Source organism: Oryzias melastigma, linkage group LG17 (assembly GCF_002922805.2).
Source record: "Oryzias melastigma strain HK-1 linkage group LG17, ASM292280v2, whole genome shotgun sequence".
Classification (NCBI taxonomy): Eukaryota; Metazoa; Chordata; class Actinopteri; order Beloniformes; family Adrianichthyidae; genus Oryzias; species Oryzias melastigma.
In genome coordinates, this window is record NC_050528.1 from 587211 (window position 1) to 606686 (window position 19476).

General features: G+C 40.8%; 1 long non-coding RNA gene across 1 annotated transcript; it reads right to left on the bottom strand.

Annotated features, from left to right (window-relative positions):
- Nucleotides 1-356: 356 nt before the first annotated feature.
- On the bottom strand, nucleotides 357-9156 carry LOC118599963. The gene is made up of 3 exons (XR_004949518.1): nucleotides 8905-9156; nucleotides 3091-3192; nucleotides 357-2188 (listed from the first exon to the last, which is right to left on the bottom strand). It is a non-coding gene; the product is annotated as an uncharacterized LOC118599963 (long non-coding RNA).
- Nucleotides 9157-19476: the final 10320 nt, after the last annotated feature.

The following is a 19476-nucleotide window of genomic DNA, read 5'->3' on the forward strand; positions in this document are numbered from 1 at the left end:
TCTCTAAATATTTCAATTGTTTATCCATGAAAAAAACCTAAAGTTAATTTATACAAATCATAATCGTAACATAATGTAACGTCCAGCTAGAAGGAGACGCTCAGACGTTTTATCAGCTGTAAACATTTTAAACACGAACATGAATAAATCCAGAACTCTGTTGTATGTTTGAGCTTTGCTGATCCTTCTGAGTTCTGCTCAAACAGAACAGAATGATTGAAGACTAGAATTCTAATCGAACAGCGGCGATAGAAACTCCAGAGTCCGTCTCGACCTCCAGGCACTGCAATGCAAGGCAGAGAACCTGATTGGACAGAATGTAGACCAATCAGCAGGCTGGCACAAACATTACACAAAAAGAAACTATCAATGCAAAATCAACGATAGGGCCAAACCGAGATGAGGTCACAACGCATATAAAAACGTTTGTGTCTTTGAAACCAAACATGAAATATTTTTATTTGCAAATTATACATTTTTATTCTTAAGACTTTACATTTTGTTTGCAATCTAGAAAATGTTGATCTCAAAACTGTGACTTTAGCTTCCAATACGGTGGCACAAAAACCACTTCGTGGACTCCCCCCTTAAAACGTAAATCCGCCCAATCTATGAAGCCCATCTACTGCCCAAAGAATATTTTCTACTGTTTCTACTCTCCTGAAAAGCCCATCAAGAAATACTGAATTACCCATAATGCTCTGAAATGATCTATAATAGCCAAAAACAGCTTATATGAACAAACGGCGACTTCGTCTGCAGCTGTTTTGATTCTCATCCGCGGCGCATCGTCATTTCAGCCCAAACCTTCTGGTTTCCTCCTGCTGGTCTGTGGGGCAGCGGAAGCATCCAGCCGGGGGTTTGAACCTGTGAGCCACAGAGCAGCCTTCTCCGGCCCTGAACATGCCTCCGTGTCCTCCTGTTCGGGTGAATTATGACGCATCCGTTTGACCCTCGTTCATCTTTGCTTTTGAACTGACCGAAACTGCCTGAAGTTCTTCAAATGTTCAGTGAAGCTGGGGAGGGGGGGCAGATGCGGTGCATCTTTGTTCTAGTTTATATTGTATTTATTTTGAGAATAAATTATGAATTTGCATATTTATTTAGATTACCATACAGAAACGGGACAGCGTATTATCATCGAGCAACTGTGCCAAAAGTTTATCTAACTCTCCATGCTGATGCTGAATAAACATCATTTCAGAGGTTCAGCTGTTTGTCGTCTCTGAGCTCAAGACGCCTTCAGGACTTTCCAAACAGGCTGTTGGGAATTCTTTCAGTATGATCGGAAGTTTCCTTCAGAGCTGAAGCAGTCAGATCTCAGGGGAGATGCAGGATTAGAAACCCACCTGACTGCTGTGCCTGCAGGATCCACATGTTCTGCAGGAGATCTCCACTTTCAGCAGCTCAAACCGTCATCACAACAAACTCCTCTGTTTACCTGGATGTTCAAACTCCCGAATGAAAGTTCAGCAGAAAAACCACAATAGGAAACTCAGAATGATGCAACAGGTGGTTTAATGAAAGCCGACGTCACAGTTAAAAATCCTATAAGACCATGTTCATGTTAAGTCTTTCAGAGTAAACTATAACCATATGAAGGCAGCGTAGACCCCGAATGGGTTTGCCCACTTCCTGTGTTGGCCCACGTTGGCTTGAGTGGGGATTCAGTGGGTTGGCTAGCTATGCTAGAAATACTAGTTATTTTTGTGAGCACGTTTCCACCTTTCGCTCCTTGTGGGTACCGCCCACTTCATGACATCATCCTACAGCCGGCCTTGCCAGCGCCTCTGCATTTCTGTCACAAACGGGCAGACGGCTGGATCCAAGTGCAGAAGGTTTTATCCGCACAGGCATGAGAGCAGGAGTGAAGCACAGCTAAAAGTCTACAAATACGAGCTGTGAACAACCAGAGCGGTCAGGGTCAAGGTGAGGGTCGGGGCAGGCGGCAAACAATCAGAGTGGAAGAAGAACCAGAAGATCAGATCAGGATGAGAACGCTCAGCAATGCAGGCAGAGTGACACAAACAAGACTTCGCTCTCAGAGCTCTGACAAAGTACCGCTGGGAGTGACAGCAGGGGCTGATGGGAAGTGTAGTGTAGAAACCCTGGAGGTGCTAGTACTCAGGTGATGGATCCCGCTGGTGGCCAGAGGGGGAGACGGGACCGATTCATGACAGTTTCACCCCTGAAACAAATATCCAAACTGCATAGATGGATGTGCATATAAAACCAAAGTGTTTTGCCAGTCACTGTTAGTTCTGCAAGAAAGGGTGTGTGTGTTAGCCTGGGGGCGGAGCTAGCAGGGCAGACTCTTCCTGGAGGGGCACGTTCATACGTATGAACGTGGGGGAACTTCTTTTCCACCAAAGTTGAACGTTCAGGTTTTGATCAGACATTTTGAAGCAACATTAATCTCTGCTGGAAGAGAGAAGCTTGAGCTTTGACTTAAATCTCTACATTTACCGTTTTTGGTTTTTCTCACTGTCTAAACAGAGTTCAGCCAATCAAATGACCAGTTTGCTCTGTAAACAATAAGTAAACACTGTTTTGTTGTTTATGTTGTCTCCAGTATCACAGAAATGCAGCTTCATCTCCTCAATCCTTCTTAGATTTTCAAAGCAGAAACATTCAACAGCAGTTTTATAAGTCGTGAGATGACAGCTTCTGTATAAATGTTAATATATACATGTGCCATTATTTATCCATATGTCACTATAGTCGTCCACTTCATGGACCTTAATCTATTCTTTCTCCATGAAGGAAGCTCTTCAGAGAACTCAAACTCAGATGTTTTTATTTTTGGGCTTTTGTGGAATTTATGTCTTAACAGAAAATTTTCCACATGTAAATATCCTGGTGAGTACATGTGAAGGAGGCGTCGGGGAAGGGTTCTTCTCTGCAGAAGTGAATGTTTTCAGAGGCAAACACTTTGCTTTGCAGGATAAACCTCTCAGAGTGAAACGTAAACCAAGAGAACCCGCATGCAGAGGTTTAATGAGGCCTTCATGGTGATGCATGATCTGTGATTTTCAGACACACGCTTCATCTTTCACCTTTGGAGCGTTTCAGCACAAAGAGCGTGTTTACCTTCACCGCCGTTCTGATGAGAGCCGTCCAGGAAAACTCAACGGGATCGGCCCTCTGTGAAGAAACCTCAGACGGGAGGGGGGCGCCTCTGTCAGGGACATTCTGTAATTGTGGGAAAGAAATCCAACATGAAAGCTGAGATTGAACAGCAACAAATTCTTCCTGCATTTCTGCAAAACAACATGGCAGAGAAACCATGAGGAACAGCAGGTACCTGTGGTTTGTGGGGAGACCAGTGTCACTATTGAAGGACTGACAGATGAACTCATAAATATGTGACCACTTCAGATCACAAGAAAGGAGGAGGTTTTTCTGCTGCAGTCTGACGGCCGCTCTCATCTGCTTTACTTAAACCATTTCATCTTTCCAACCAATTTCATTAAAAAATAGCTAAATCCAGTAGCAAAGCAGACAAGGGTGTCACTTGCTGGGAAACAATGGAAAAGTTCCTGCAGTGGCGTGCGGCGAGGTTTATGTCAGAGAATTGTTCAGCATCACATAATCAAATGGTATTATGTTTAGAATCAATTCTCGTGTCATTCTTTCCACACACAGCAGGTGTTTTCTGATTTTTAAAGAATTTATTTGTAAATTATGGTGGAAAAAGGTGTTTGGTCACCTAAAAACAAGCAAGATTTCTTTCTCTAACAGACCTGTAACTTCTTCTGTCAGAGGATCCTCTGTCCTCCACTGGTTACCTGTATTAGTCACACCTGTTTGAACTGTTATCTATAGAAAAGACACCTGTCCACAACCTCAATCCAAGACCTGCACGATATGAGAAAAATCTGCGATATCTGTGTTTGAAACTGCAATGACGGTATGACTTGCGATAAATGGACAAAACAAAAATATTAATATATTTCCATTTCACTGTGATAGTGTTATTCAAATATTTTTTAGCTGACAGCATGTTTTGCATAGTACCTGTTTGGAGAACATCATCTATCCTGAAACCAAAGTACCTTCCAAATAACCGACGTGACGGGTGTAACGGACCACTAAACTCACGGTTCAGATCATGTAAAGGTTTTAGAGTCACAGTTGGGATCATTTTTTGGATCCGTAAAAAGGAAAATAAAGGAAAGCTCACTAGACTAAAGATAAAAATGTATTTTTGAAACGTTTTACAACTTATATTTTTAATGAACATATATAAAGAACTTGAAAACACATATATATATTATATCAAACATTTACTCATTGAGACCTATTTATAAAAACAAAACACTAATAAGATCTTTGATCTCATGAATATTCTAATACATAAAAAATACCAAAGATTTAAACAGAAGTGTTTTAGTAGGCACTACATCTTTAAATAAACTGGATGGAATAATTTACAACTTTAAATTCTTCATTGTGTCCCCTGCTAAAGCCAGAACATGTGCAGGCCCATCTACAGTTTGCTAGAGAGCATCTGGAGGATCCAGAAGAAGATCCGAAGAATGTCTTATGGTCAGATGAAACCAAAATAGACTTTCTGGTAAGAACTTTACTGTTTGGAGGAGAAACATGCAGAGTTGCATCCAAAGAACACCAAACCTACTGTAAACACTCATTTATTCCCGTGGACTCGGTTGTCACTTTGGGTCAGACAGAATCCTGGTTCCAAATTTACAGTTTGCAAAAAAATCGTGACAAAGCAGCCTTAGGTGACAGAATTTAACGACTGGGAGATGGCGCTTTTGGATTTTCAGCCTCCAACAGAATTTTGATGTGAAGAATTTGAAAAACATTTGCATCTAATCAGCTAATTTTATCAGTTATATTAACCTCGTGCTCTTATGGGGTCCAGATGACCCCACTTTTAATGTAAACATGCCTAGGATAACACAAGGGTTACAAGTACATTATAATCTATATCATACTGGATAATCACTGCCAGTTGTGGTGATTAACAAACATAGTTGCAATACTATTTCAACTTTGGTCTTTGTGCAATATTGTTATGAGTTTTTGAGTTAATGCCAAAAATATATTTAAAAGCTACAATCAGTGACAATCAGCTGTTTATACACGTCACACTCCACCACCCGGTGATGACTGACGAAGATGGAACGTCTCCGTCGAAACATGTCCGGTATGATTTAAATCGCACGTCTGATAACAAAATAATCAAAAAAGTTATGTTTTTACAAGCTGTTTGACCTGGGACCCGTTACAAGAAGCAGGTTAAACAAATTTAGAGTTCAAATCTCAACTCCGAGTTCAAACACTCAAAATTAGCAAACTTTCAGAACAGCTGAAAAGAGTTGATTCAATCAACTTGAAGTTGTTAGAACCAGAATCTGTTGCGACCGTCACGACCATAAAAAGATCAATGGAGCAAAGACAGCACGATTCACCATGGCAACGGGAACAAACTCCTTTAGGGAGTCAAACTTCCAGTGACAGACATTGATGAGTTCCTACAAGCATATGAGCACATTTTCATCAAGAAGATCAACACAGCTGCAGCGGCAGAACAGAGAGAAAATATCTTCAGAGTTACTGCGAACGTCTACATTTGAATCATTTCAATTCAGGAGAAGAGCTCAATAAAGACAGCAAGGTCATTTAGTCACTTGTTAAGTAAGGAATGGTTCTTGATCTGTCAATTATTTAACCAGTAATCTCTGTACGTAATTGCATAAATGACCGTGTTCCTTAACCCCCCCACCACCACCACATACACACACAGAGACACGAATATCACTGCACGCAAAAAGAAACACTGTAGCTGCCTGGAATATGTTAAAATAAGTATTTATTTCATTTTAATTCTCAAGAATTAAATAATATTCACTGAAAAGTTTTTTTTTAGCATAATAAAAATTCTCCGATGCCAGGACTTGCAAACAAACCATCGTACTAACATTTGGTTTGGTACCTGCAGCACGGTAGATGTTTTAGCAGACATCTCCAGTGTTTAAACTATAAAGATTTCTATTGTTAAAGGTTTAAAAAGAGGAAAAGAAAACTCTGTTTTATCAATAGCAAGTCCCTGGAAAACGGTATCACTCAAATAAAAATGAACTGGGGAACTCCAGTCAATGGACTCGTGTCCTCCAAATCCTCTCCTGACATAAATAACATTTCCTCTGGATTAATCCATCCTCCTCTCTACATGATCCTCTATGGACATGCTGTTTTGGTTTCTGCGTGGTGAAAACGTGACGTCTCTAATGTGAATGTTCTAAAATGTTAATGAGGAACTCATATTTGAACATCCTTCACTTTAAAAGGGGCGGAGACCTCAGAGAACTCTAAGTTTCCTGAAGGAAACCTGCTCCAGACCAGGTTACGTTCAGACTCAGTTACCATAGTGATTGATTCTGAGTTCATCTTAACCTGCTTCTGAAACGTGTTTGGCTTCACCCACTTTCACAGGTTTAAGTTACCTCCATTTCTGAAACTGAAAACACAGAGTTTTCATGAGTTTGGAGCTCACAAACTCACAGTTTCAACAAACCTGCTTCTTGAAACTAGGTACGGGCGTATGTGCAGCTTCAGCACCGGAACTTTCTGCCAGACCTGCTGTTTGGCCTGAGCGCGAGGCTGCAGCGTTCTCTCCTTCTTAGAATGAGTCTTACTAAATCGGTGGATAGTATACATGCAACCACATCTACCTATATTATTGTCCAGATTTTTTTCTTTAACCTGATTTTGGATTTTTTTTAATCCGTGCAGTACAAGCTAGGAAATTTTCCGGATGAAAATTGCAGTTCACAAAACCGCTCGTCAGCTTTTTAAAAAAAGTTAGTTGTAGTCTAATTTTAATGTAGCCACCAGGGGGCCCAAGCCAGGGTCTCATTGTGCCGGTCCCAAGCCCAGATAAATACAGAGGGTTGTGTCAGGAAGGGCATTGGACGTAAAATCTTGCCAAATCAAATATGCGAATCAGAGGCTTAGATGGAGGAAACTGATTCGCTGTGGCGACGCCTGAAGGGAAAAGCCCAAAGGAAAAGAAGAAGAAGAAGAAGATTAGTTGTCGTCTAATTTTGCCACTTGTCGATTACTGTTGATTTATTCTTCATCTCCTGTAAATTTCATGAATAAAAATCAATTAGCAGGTACTGTTTTTTCATTCGCAAGCCTCAGTGTCTAAGAATTGAACGATGGAATATAAGGTCACGTGACCAAATCTAGCAAGCTCATTGGCTGCAAGCGACGTCTACAGGCATAAAGGAGCAGATTTCTGTACGATTATTTGATAATATGGAATTGAATATGGATTTAATAGCAAATTCTTGCAGTTTGCTTGATTAGCTTTTCAACAATATCTTCCTTTCGTGGATTGGACAAATAATGAGAAAGTTACGGAAATTTAAAAACTCAAATCTTTGTTTCTGGTCACAAAAATTACACTGTTTAAAATTATACCATACTTTTGATCACTTAACATGTCATAACTTTCTTATTCTTTGAGCTATCTTGATGATCCTTATACCGTTGGAATTGTCTTTTTCAGCCCTTTCCAGTGATATAAACATCAGAGCAATCCACCTAATTTGAAATGTTTCGTCACATACATATAAACGCCCCGGTCATCAGGAAACGACGTAGGTAACATTAGATATGAGGATTTTTCAACAACTTATGTAATCTTAACTAGGGCGGTAACGAGTATCCGGGTGCTCGGGTATTCGCGATCTGCTCCAAAAATTCGAGTACAGATCTTTGCGACGTCCAAGATCGCTGATTTGTGATCTTTTTAAATGTAGTAAATTGTATTAAAATATGATCATAATATTATCTGGCACGATGTATTTTTGCTCCGAAATGCAGATTAATGTAGGATTTTAAGTTTACAAACTAAAAGAGCCGCGGTACCGCCAACGGAAGTAAACATTTTCGTGACGGTAAAGCTTCCGGTTTTCAAAGTAAGACTAGCGAGAGCTTTTTTCTGTTCAGAAACTGAGACTGAAGTTCCGCTCACAGACATAACTTCTGAAACAATGAATTAGCTTTAACATCGGAGCTTTAGCTCCAGTGTTTACATTCTTCTGGTTATGATAACTCTTCAACATTTGACGTAATTAATGAACCTCCATTTATTCTGAAGAAACAGCCTCGCGCTGCTGAATGGTGGATGTAATCAAAGTGAATCAGCTGATTCTGCTGTGAAAAAAAATAACTTTTTTCATACAAGCTCTGCACCGATATGTGATGGTTAGAACATAAAATATTGAAGAACTTTGAGGATAGAAAACTGTGGAGAACATTTTCAGATTCTGTTGTTAAATTATAAATAAATTGTGAACAGCAGTGGGGTTTTTTTTTCTTTCATTTTTTACTGCTGAACCAGAAGATTGACCAAAAAAAGTTTAAAATGACTAAATCTGACTAAATGACTAAATCTGAATCTTTGGGTTTTTTTAATCAGTTTTGCTGATTCTGAACTCCTGTTCTAAATGAAGGTTTAAATGATGATTAAATACAAATAATTTCAATTTTCATCCATCCAGTAAATAGACATACACATAGCAATAAACATTATATTAAAAAGTAAGAATCGTGGTTCGATTTGTGAATCGTTAAGCTTGATTCGTGAATCGAATCGGATCGCCACCTAAGCGATGATCCACAGCCCTAATCTCAGCAAAACTTGTGTTTTTTATGTTCTCTATATAGGTGAAGGTCTGTTTCTGTTCAGTTTTACCGCCATTTTTCCCGCTGGTTTCCCGCGTTTTAAAAGAATGTGTACCCCGTTCCAAAATGGCGACGACTAGATCTAGCGGATCTGTGACGTCAGCGCAAACACTTTGGCGGGTCGCTAAAATAAAAAGTAAAGAACGATGGGTGGGTTAGATTAACACACACTGTTCTTACCTTTACCTGTAAACGAAGTCCATACGTCTCTCTTTCTGGACTCACGCCTGCGTCCTCCTTTATCTCCTTTGGTCTTCGAAACATTTAAAATGTTCTTTTTCTTAAAGTTGACTTTTAAAGCCCTTTAGAACGTCATTTTGGTCTTCCTGTTTACATAGAAAGTCCAATTTTGAGAAATATTTGAGATAAAACGTAACATCTGCCATTTTTGTCAGAGCAAACCATGACGGACTTCTAAATCTAACTTTATTAACAAGCACAAAAGAACAAACGTCAGCGCGCGAGCGCCCTCTACAGGCAGCGGTCCTCACCTGGTATCGTTAATCCTGCAGCATCGGACCCAGACTCTCGAGGAGTGATGGGAAACATTAATGCGTATAAAGAAAAGTAGAGACGTTTAACAGAAATGTTGCGAATGAACAAAAACATGTTCTCGAAGCATTAGCATACGCTGGGTTAGCTGCAGGCACGCGCGCATCAAGTTCGCATAGGATGACGTCACCTAACGCAGAGCTTTTGTTATTTATTTAATTCAAACACAATGTCAGTACAATTTTAGTACAATACTCGAGACATTCCAGAAACAGAAAAAATAAAAAAATATCAGACTAATCAGAACAATATAAAACAGAGATGTGGGGCTGCTCAATCACAAGTAATACATTTAAAATGTTTTAATAGTCTCATTGTTTTTGTTAATTTTCTATAACACATTTTCCCTTTTTCAATAGAGACTAGGTGTAGTTTCAGATCTGTTTCTTTAAAATTATTTAAAAGGGAGACTTTTTTCTGACTGTTTTTTCTTATGTGTATAATATTCTGCCAACATTATATTAAATATGCTTAACTGGAGTAGAAAATCGAATCATTGAACATAAATAAAAATCATGTGTTTAGATAAATAAACAGTTTTTTCTAAAATTACTTGTCGGGTAAATTCCATGTCCCTCCAAAACAACAGAGTAATCCACAAAAAGATGTTCTATACTCTCTTCATCTTCCTGACAGAAGGAACACTTATTACAAACATTAAGAGAAAAAATCAACAGATATAATTTTCTCACTGAGTAATATTTACGTACAATCTTGAATAAAAATTCTTTGATTTAGTCAGAAATAACATTTTGTATGGTAACAAAAACATTGTGTTCCATATATCCAAATATGGCCGCCTATGTTTGCATACAGGGTTTAAAAAATAATCAAATAATTGATTCACTGTAATAAGTTTGTTGACAAACCAGTTTTGTAAAATTAAAGTTTTGTTTTTTGTGTCAAATGTCAGATGCAGTTGTGAGGGGAAAAGTTGTGATTGAACATAACGGTCCAGCAGCTTGTAGGTGAAGATTAGCCAATCCAACAGGGAGCTCTCCAACAGAAAAACAACATTTCAGTAAAAGAAATTAGACCTCCTAAATTACCAAGTAGATATTCCATAAAGTTCCCAAGAAATCTTTTGATTCGTTTAATTTTCAGAACGCGATTAAAACGTCAACACATCTAATCCTCCATCACATTTTCCTTCACTTTGTTTTGTTTTTCCACAGAAAATCTAACGCAGAGCTCTCTGCTGCCTCACCTCGCAGGAAATACACCAAATACTGAGATTTGGAAAATGATTAAATGTATTAAAATTAATAAAACTGGCAGCAAAGGTGCTGAGGTGGAGCGGTCGACCTCTAATCAGAAGGTGGCAGGTTTGATTCCCGCCATGTTCACCCACGTGTGGAAGTGTCCAGACGCTGAACCCCACGTTGGTCCTGGTGGTTCTAGGATGGCGTCTGTGGCGCCACCAACCAGGTGAAACCCATGAGATCAATATCAGCTAGAGGTCAGCAGCATAAAGAAAGTTAAAGTATGAAACAAAACGAGGACTTCAGGATATTTGCAGTATAAAACTTAAAGTTAAGGTGCAACAAAGTGACTTGGTGATTTTAAAAGGCAAATGTAAACAGTTTTGAGCAGCGTGACATGAATAAAGAACGTGTTGTTTCAGGAACAGAAGGATCTACATGAAGACCTTTGGGCCTTAAAGGAAAGCAGGAATTCAAGCGGTGTAGCAGAATGTGCCAAATCTTTATTTTACATCTCATGATGGCAGCTGACGCACCGGTCTCCCCTCCCACGTCCCTGACCTCCTCTCCTCCTGGGATTACCGTACTGTAATGTGATTACTTTAGAACTAATTAGCTTAACTCAGCTTCTCTAATTTTCTTAAGGAGAATTCATATCATTAAATAGAGAGAAAGAATCTAATGTAATTGCAGCCAGCTGCTTTTCACAATTCAGAATAAATTAATCAAATACAAATTTAAATGCATGAGTTTTTGATGCATAATCAGGGTCATTTCTGATAGCAGGAGGGGGGGGGGCCTTCCTGTGGAGCAGCGGCGGGACAGGATCTGCTGCTGAACATGTTCAACGATTATCGTCTTGATTTTGCTCAGATGAAACCAAACCTTAAAACCAGAATCTACGCTGGTTCTGGAGGAAAATGAGCTTCTGTTTATCTTTGGTTTCTGACTGCTCGTTATTTTTGTTCTAAAAACTCTCCGGTTTGAAAAATGAGCTTCAATGGTTCATTTTGTTAAGCAAAGGGAAACTTTGAAGCATTTTCTCTGAGAGGCAGGAAAATGACTTCATGCCATAATTCTCCTGCCATCTTTCTACATCCTCATAATGTTTAGGGGAAAATCAGTGCAGAGACGACATGTGGGGAATTTGTCAGGAGCCGGTGTCAGAGACCTGCCGGATTTCTTTACAGCTCATCAATTATACCGAGGATTCTAATGAGTTTCTGTTGATCCTCACATGCCGGATCTTTTCCTTTTGTCCTGCTGTTCAAACAAGTGAACTGACAGGACAGAAGCGTTTAAAGTGTTGTAAAAATATTGGTTTATTACTGTAAATAATGTTATTATATCAGTCACAGCAGCTCAAGCCTCGCTTTGCCTTTTTGGTTTTCTGTCCAAAAATCGAAACGAAATGAAACGTCATTAATCTTCAGGTTTGTTCAGCTCCTGCAGCCACACATGACACAACTGATGCATGCACGCACACAGAAGTCTGTGAGCAGTTATTATGAGGCCGTAAACAAACGTTTACTGTTCACTTTCCTGTTTTTGTCGCACTGATCCAGTTCAGCAGAACTCTGCAGATTACTAACATAAACATTTTCTTTCTGCAGAAACATTCATTGTTGTGTCAGTCGACCGTTCAGTCGGCTGACGGTGAGACCGGTGTGATGCCCAGGTAAGTTCCCCTGCCAGAATATGTATCCCCAGCATTATCGCTGATTTGTTTTGTGACGCTCCTATTTTGTCCCCAAATGAAGAAGGTGAATGATTACAAAACACTATTCTGAGGCTTTTGGGAGAAATTAAAAGCTTTTCATGTTAAGAGATAAATAAAAATGACAGTTGTTTGACTAATTTTTGATAAAACTCACAATTTATGAAAGTAACTTAGTGATGGAAGCATGTACCAACAGAAAAGGATTAAATAATCGTTGTTTCTACTGTAATTTATTGGGGCACAGATTCTGGCAGGCTGACAGATTCCGTACCCCCTGTCACCTTAAGTAGAATATGAGGTAAAAAAAATAATTCAAACATGACAGTAAACTCCCCAGAATGAAGCATATCGCTATCATCCACTTTCTTTTCATTCTTTTGGGGAAAAATATGAGTGTTACCAAACAAATCACTGATCCCACAGACAGGATGTAACTTCTGGCAGCGGGAACTTACCTTGGCACCACACCGGCTCTGGTGAAACCCCTGGTGGTCATCTGTGGTTTTGCACCGGAAACCCACAGATGTTTGTACCTGAGAAGGTGAACAATACATTCTGAGGCATTTTGACAAGACGAAGCAGGTAAGGCAGAGGCGCGGCTTGTGTCAACAGCGGCTGCAACTGTCTGTTTCTGATAGGGGCAGATAAGTCGAGACTTAAGCAGGAGAACCTTAAAGTTCTGGCACGGCACTAACTTTGCTTGGAAGGAGCGGTTTCATGTGCACGGCTGATGACAGCAGCTCCTGACATCTGCTGTCATCGCCAGGAGAGGATTCGAGAGGGAAGGGAGGACAGTTTGTCTGCGAGATGCCAGATCTGCAGTGAAGAAGCTCCAACAGCAGCAGGTTTGCTTGACGATCTGCCCTCCAGGCCTCTCTTTGTTCAGGTTCAGCGTTATCGCTTTTCATGCCCCGAGTGTCGCATTCATTAAGGATTCAAATTCAGCACAGCGAATTCCAGGCAACACCGCTCACTTCCTGCTGGTCTCCAGTCAAGCATGGAGTCTGCATGTAAAGAGCGACTGCGGCGCAGCCGGCAGCCGAGCAGACCAAGCGTTTCTGCGTTTGGACACCAAACCAGTTCATTCCTTTTGGCCACAAACGTTCACTGCTGCAGCAGAAATCCTCCTCTGCCCGGTTTACAGCGCCGTCTTTAAGAAACTGGCAGGATTTCATAATCTGAGCACGTAAAATATGCTGAAAATGTTTATATCTGCAGCAGCGAGGGAAACACTTCAGCTCTGAAATAAACACTCCCTCCTGCAGCAGCCTGGCCTGGAAGCGTCTGCACACGCTCAGCAGAGCGGCGAGGACTGCAGGAAGGAGATGTTGATGTCAGGCAATCACAGCTCGTCACACATGGCACCCATTTGATGACAAAGTATGATTAATCTGGAGAAACTGGAGCTGCGCTTTGACATTTGCAAAGAAATAATCGTTACAAGCGTTTATTTTTCCTGACATGCTTTTCATGGGGTGATAATAGCAGGTTGGGTCCTGAGCGGGTCGGCGTAAGGAAGTCCAGTTTAGAACCGGGAATGTTCTCGCCGGTAATGACCCAGAAGATCCTCATTGAGATTAGCTGGATCCGAACAGGATCATTTGTTTGATCCAGCAAAGCTTTCCTCAGAAAACCAAAGAAAACATCGACATTTCCATGGAAGGTTTGTTGGATTCCATGGAAAAACCAGGTGATTCCAAACACCAAAGGATCTTTCTGTGGCGGCGTTCCGGCTCCAGACGGATCCTGATCCTGATCCTGATCCTGTGACACATTGTTGCTGGTGTGAGTCTGCAGGGAAAGTCTCCGTGTTCATGTCATGTTAGTGTATACAGCACATCTGTTGTTGGAAACCGCTCCGCCGGATCCACAGTAAACACGCCAAAGGCTCACAGGCCCCGCCCACGTCCAGCTGCAGCCCGTCAGAGGGCTCCAACGTCTGGATGGAGGACGAGGAACCCAAACAAGCCAGCAGCAGGTGTTTCTGCTCTCCCCACCCGTTATTAAAACCATCTATTTGGGATGTGAGCGTAAAAATCTAATTACATGAAGATTATTGGCCTCCAGCTTTTATTAAACCAGATTTATGCTTCTATTGTGGGAAAAGTTGAGGTGTGGATGAATCATTTCCTCAAAGAGACAGAAACGTTGGTGACGCCTTAAGACGACGGATGAGGATCATAAATCCTCTTCATCAGCTGTTCACACATGAGAACACTTTCTGAACCTGCAGAATCCGGGTCGCGGGAATGCCGGAGCCCACCCAGCTGCTGTGGGGCGAAGGCGGGGTTTAAGGCGGAGTTTGAGGTGGAGTTTAAGGTGGGTTTGAGGTGGGGTTTAAGGTGGGTTTGAGGTGGGGTTTAAGGCAGTTTAGGGCGGAGATTAAGGTGGGGTTTGAGGCGGGGTTTAAGGCGGAGTTTGAGGTGGAGTTTAAGGTGGTTTAGGGTGGTTTAAGGCGGGGTTTGAGGCGGAGTTTAAGGCGGGGTTTAAGGCAGTTTATGGTGGAGTTTAAGGTGGGGTTCACCCCAGACAGCCCACCACAGGCCTGAACACTCAGACTGGGGGCGGGGCTTTACTCGGCTCCCGGTTCCGAGTCAGGGATTTCTTTACGGAATAGACATACAACAACTAGAGATAGACATGCAGGGAGCTGAGGGACGGCGTGTTCACTGATGACGGGTTTGAATCATCAGGATGGGGGGGCTGTGGCTCCAGCTGACTTGTTGTAGCTGGAGCTGTTGGAGCTCTGAGGCTCCACAGATGAACCAGATCCTGAAGGTTGTCTGAGTCTTTGTGTCTGCAGGTTCCATGACGTCATTTTCAGAAGCTTTGATGAATAAAAACGTTTCTGAATCATGAGTCTGCTGATGATTCTGCTGTTTGGGCCGCAGCATCTCTGACTCCTGAAAACATCCAGATTCCGAATCATCTTCACAAGAAACGCTGCCTCAGCAGGTTATCTCCATTTTCACTGTCACAGCGCCACCTTGTGGAACACAGGAAGAATGGCGTTTGTACTGCATCCTTCAGAGGTTATGAAGTGTCAGGGATGGTGGTGGAGGACCCAAACGCAGGAGACAGGACACGGCGGAGGAAATTCAGACATGACAAACCAGGAGAACAAACCAGTGAGAGAACAGGACAGAACAGGACAGATCAGAACAGAACAGAACAGAACAGATCAGAACAGAACAGAACAGATCAGAACAGAACAGATCAGAACAGAACAGATCAGAACAGATCAGATCAGAACAGATCAGATCAGAACAGAACAGATCAGAACAGAACAGAACAGATCAGAACAGAACAGATCAGAACAGAACAGATCAGAACAGAACAGATCAGAACAGAACAGAACAGATCAGAACAGATCAGAACAGATCAGATCAGAACAGAACAGAGCAGATCAGATCAGATGACCTGACACTGAGAAACTAAAACCAGACACTTCATTTCACTGATGCTGATGAACCAAATGAAGACTTCTGTGGATCATTAACCTGAACACGGAGAGACTGACAGGGATAACAGAACATGACAAAACCAAAGTACTGGATCGTCTGGATCAGCTGATCCGCTGGTGATCACTGACCAAAACATGTCAGAACTGAAGGTCATTGAGTTCTTGAGGAACTGAGGAATAAAATTCTGGATTCACAGCATCTTTCTGAGGATTCTGGGGATTTTTTCAGTTTCATCTTCAGTCTTTAGTTTCATCTGTAGAAGCGGTTTGGACAACAACTACATTTATTCTGGGCAGAAAATGGATTTCTCATGAAGACAGCAGCATAAATAAAGAACGTTTTCTCATTTAAAGTTTCTGATTGGAGGCAGCATGTTTGTGACTGAAGCACCAGAAACCCTGACAGGAGTTGACTTCCTCCTTCTGAAGCAGACGAGAGGAACGACTGCAGAGAGAACCAGGTCAGATACTCAGAGCTGAAGTCTCCTGCATGAAATAAAGATTTATGTAAAAAAACGGCAAAAACCCGAAGCCGAGACAAATATGACATTATTGTTTGGACCCAGAAGCAGCGCAGCGTAAAAACACGAATGATGCTCCATGGAAACCCACGGCGGTCCTCGGATCACCTCAGGAAGCGCACGCTGCTTCGGGCGCCGCTTCCACAGCAGAGCTGTAATGCAGAGAGACGGCGCCGCCTCCTCCGCTCCTGGGTCGGTTTCAGACGCAGTAAAGCAATTTGTCCAGTGAGCTGAAAAAGTTCAGGAATCATGGAGACTACTGAGGTCAGGATGAACAGAGGAGCGGCTGCTCAACACAAACACAACCAGAGTCCAGTGGGAAAGACTTACAACACAGCGGAGCAAAAAAGTATTCAGTCAGCCACCAATCGGGAAAATTGTCCAACGTAGAAGACAGAGTTTGGTCTGTAATTTACATCACAGAAAATCTTCAACTATTAGAGACAACATTTGACAGAATCCAGATTCTCTAATCATTGCCCCGACAGCTGCTTACCTATTACAGTCTTCCTACGGTTCAGTTTCTGGTGTCCTCTGACAGCTCTTTGGTCATAGTGGAGTGGGACTGTTAGAGGGTGTGGACAGGTGTCGGATTACCTGCTCACGCAGGTGTCATGAATACAGGTAACAGTGGAGGACAGAGGAGGAGTGACAGCTCTGTTTGGTGCAGTGCGATTCACTTGTTGTTCCTGTTTCCCTCTCTTCTGGGGGAGCGGGAGGGATTTCAGATTCCTAGTGGATCTGAGGATGCTGCTAAAATGATGTCATTGTGACATCATCACGACTCCTGCAGAGCCTCAGCAGCTGATCTGTTTGACCATCGGATGTTCTCCACCTGCAGTGAAGTCCCGTCTTCCACTGAGACATTTACATGAAGTTTACATGTTCAAGTCAGATAATGAATACTGAGGGTTAACCCTTGAACACCGGAGCTCCAGAGTTTATGTTCTTTGATTTATGGTAACTCTTCAACCGTTAACATGATCATTCCAGTAGATAGTGAAGGAGAAAAGCAGCTATCCACTGGAATGATCATGTTAACGGATAAAAAGTGACGGTATGTTGAAGATTTTCAGGGTTCCTACAAGTTTCTTCAAGTTAAATTTAAGACTTTTTAAGGCCATGTCAAAAATGAAGACTAATTCCTAAGACTATTTCTCATTTCATTAATTATTTCCTGTTTTATTAATTCATTCCCATTTTTTTTAAATATTCCCATTAAAGAAAAGAAAAAGTAAATTTTCTGACCAAAATGTCCTCTTGTTTGTGGTCTGTGCTGTGATGCTTTAGAGCTCCTCTTTTTATCAAATGTATTCATTATGTATGCATAACAACTGGTTTTCCAGATGTTTTTTTTTTTTACATAATTTGATCAAAATAATTTTATTTGAAAAATTACATTTTTGACATGAAATAATTTCAAGCAGCACAATTTTTTAAAGTTTGGATATCAAAATTCAAGACATTTTTATGGTATTATTTCCTAATTCATAAATTAAGACTTTGGAAGATCCTGATTTAAGCGCCACCGGCGACGCCTCAGAAAAGTCATCACGTTTCAGTTTGGAGAGCTGGTTTTGTCTTAAAGTGACCACAAAGAGAAATGTTTCAGGAGTTTGAACATCGACGCGTTCTTCAGTGTTCAGAGGTTGAATCTCCTATAATTCTTTTAGTTTTCTTCGTTTTACTGATGATCTGTTCCTTTCTGCCTGTTCATCACAGTAAAGATCCGACCTTCATTTGACCCTTTTTTCGCTCGTTTTAGGGAGTACCAGCAGACTTCTTTCAGCTTCTCTCCTTAAATTTATCCTCAGATAAAAGGCTCCTCGTCTCTCCGTCATGTTTCTCCACCCTCTGAAACAGTGAAGAGCATAAATTTGGCGGCAGCCTGGGTCCGTCGGCTCCTCGCCTTACATGGTTTCATGTCAATCTGCTCCCAGCAGAAGACATCACCTTCGGCGCCTCAGAGAGCCGCTCTGCTGAGGATTTAACGAAGCATCAGAGGCTGAAGGCCAACCAAACCCCAAATCAGCTTTTTTTGGTCTGTTTTCCTCTATAAACGGGGGTTTAAAAGTGCTGTCTGTTGGTCATTGACACATTTCTGACAAAATTCGTGAAAATAAAGTCAGAAACTGTCTGTGTGCTGCCCCTACAGGGTGAGACAGGTATTACAGGTGAATTTGGTGGTCAAATCATGGAAGTCCCACGTCACGACCTGCAGCTCCAGTAACGGTAACAGACCTGTTCCACAAGACTTTCTGAGAAAAACAGACGCCAAACCTGGAGGAGTGTTTTATTGGGATTAGGTATTTGGAAATGTTGATCAGAAAAAGGACAGACATTACCTGAAAAATGTTGCATTAATAATAGTCAAAGAAATACATACAAAAATCGTACATAACAAATATGTACATATCCAGATTTTCAGATATTGATCATAACTGTAGTTTTTGCTCCCCTGGATCAATACTCAACCTATAATTGTGCGTTTTCTTCTGATCTATGGAACCAAACTGGAACGACTCATAAATAGTGAATTAAAAATAAACTGTATAATAAGCTTTGAACATATTATTGTTTTAGCTTTGATAATAAAAACACTGAATATTGTCGATTTACTACTATTTCAAACTAAGTTTTAATACACAAATGCAGAATTAGAATAACTTCTCATTTTTTTGGTTATATTACTGAACTACATTCATTTTATTGCACCGTCAGAAGAATCCAAACCAAACAGTTGAACTTAGTACTTTATTTTCTCATTTAACTATTGTTTATTACCTTAGATATATATTTTACTCATATTTCTCTGTAATTGTTGTGTTTAATATTATTTAGTTAGTATTCACTTTAGTGATTCTCCTGCTTCTTCCTGTACGTTTTTCAGTGCGTGAAAACTCAATCACACTTTCAGAGATTTCATCAATCTTGGGGTCAAAACGTTCAGCTCGTCTATGACGTTACTGCTTGTATTTTTGGTTTTCATAAACTTTATAGTTTTAGAAAATATTAAGTAATATGAGCGCCATAGGAAATGATTGAGAAAGTCTTCCAATTTCTAAATTTTAAGTAGCAACAAACCTTTAAATATATTCATGGACATGTTTTCATCTTGTAGATCTTCATCTATTAGCTAATATTTTAGCAACAAGCTAAGTTTTTGAATAATTTTGGCATCTACTAAGAGCTTTTGGGCTAATTTGGAGTTTAAGTCATATTTAAGCAAAACACTAAATATTTTTGCAAAATGGGCATGTATTAGGGATTTTTAAGCAATTTCACTACATATTT